We start from the raw sequence: 930 nt of genomic DNA, 5'->3' as shown, positions 1-930 counted from the left end.
TCACATGTAATGTAATTTCTGGTTTGTGTTCTGAGCCTAGAAGTAATTGTTGGATATTGAAAATTTCTACATTATTTTCTGTTTTCTCTTTGTCTGGTCCTAGTCACATGCTACTGCCCTCGTATCTTTCCTCATGTTGCTCATTTCTCTCTCGTCTGTCATTCTGCCTATCGTGTCTGTCCCTGTCATCCCGTCGCTCACGCCTTTCCCTTCTATCATCTTGCCTGTCGCGTTGCTTATGTCAACAGTCTCGTGCAAAATGTCCTTCTTTACCACAGTTATAACACTTGTTATGTCTGTCTTCTCTGTCATTTCTCCTGTCACCTGCTTTGTGTCTCTGTCTACCTCTCCCTCTCTGTCCACTTTGATTTCGGAACGCACCGGAGAATGCTATTAGTCTGGTTTCACCATCTACAACAAACGTCCCTGTCTGTGTGCTTTCTTTCTTCTTTATGTGTTTGTGAGCGTGTTCTGCATGGGTGGATGCTTCGGGCAGAGTGCCTGTGTGTTGCATGATCCATTGTTTGTCTACCATCTGGCGGACTTTTGGCAACAGACCGTTAAGGAATGCGTTTTTTAGCTGTTGCTGATATGCGCTTTGTGGGTCAGTTTGATAATCTAGACCTGAATTTTGTCTGAAAACTGGACGTAGTCGGTCCAAATAGTCGCGTGGTGTTTCATTTTCCTTTTGTTTTGTTTCTCCAATTTTTCCATAATCGGCTCGTGGACTTAGATGTGTTTTTACTCGTGCGCAGACTGCCTGTACTGCAGTTTTTACATCGCCACCTCCTCCTTGAAGCAGTTCTCCATTCTGGTTATAACCAGTAAAATCACCTTGGACCTCGGCCCATTTGAGGCCTAGGAGGTCTTGGAAAACTTGCACCATTTCGCGACCATTTAGCTTCCAACTTCGTCTAATGCAATGGACGG

This window comes from Pundamilia nyererei, unplaced genomic scaffold (assembly GCF_000239375.1).
Source record: "Pundamilia nyererei isolate P.nyererei 1_Seehausen unplaced genomic scaffold, PunNye1.0 scaffold00403, whole genome shotgun sequence".
NCBI classification, from domain to species: Eukaryota; Metazoa; Chordata; class Actinopteri; order Cichliformes; family Cichlidae; genus Pundamilia; species Pundamilia nyererei.
Note: the sequence above shows the minus strand (reverse complement) of the source record.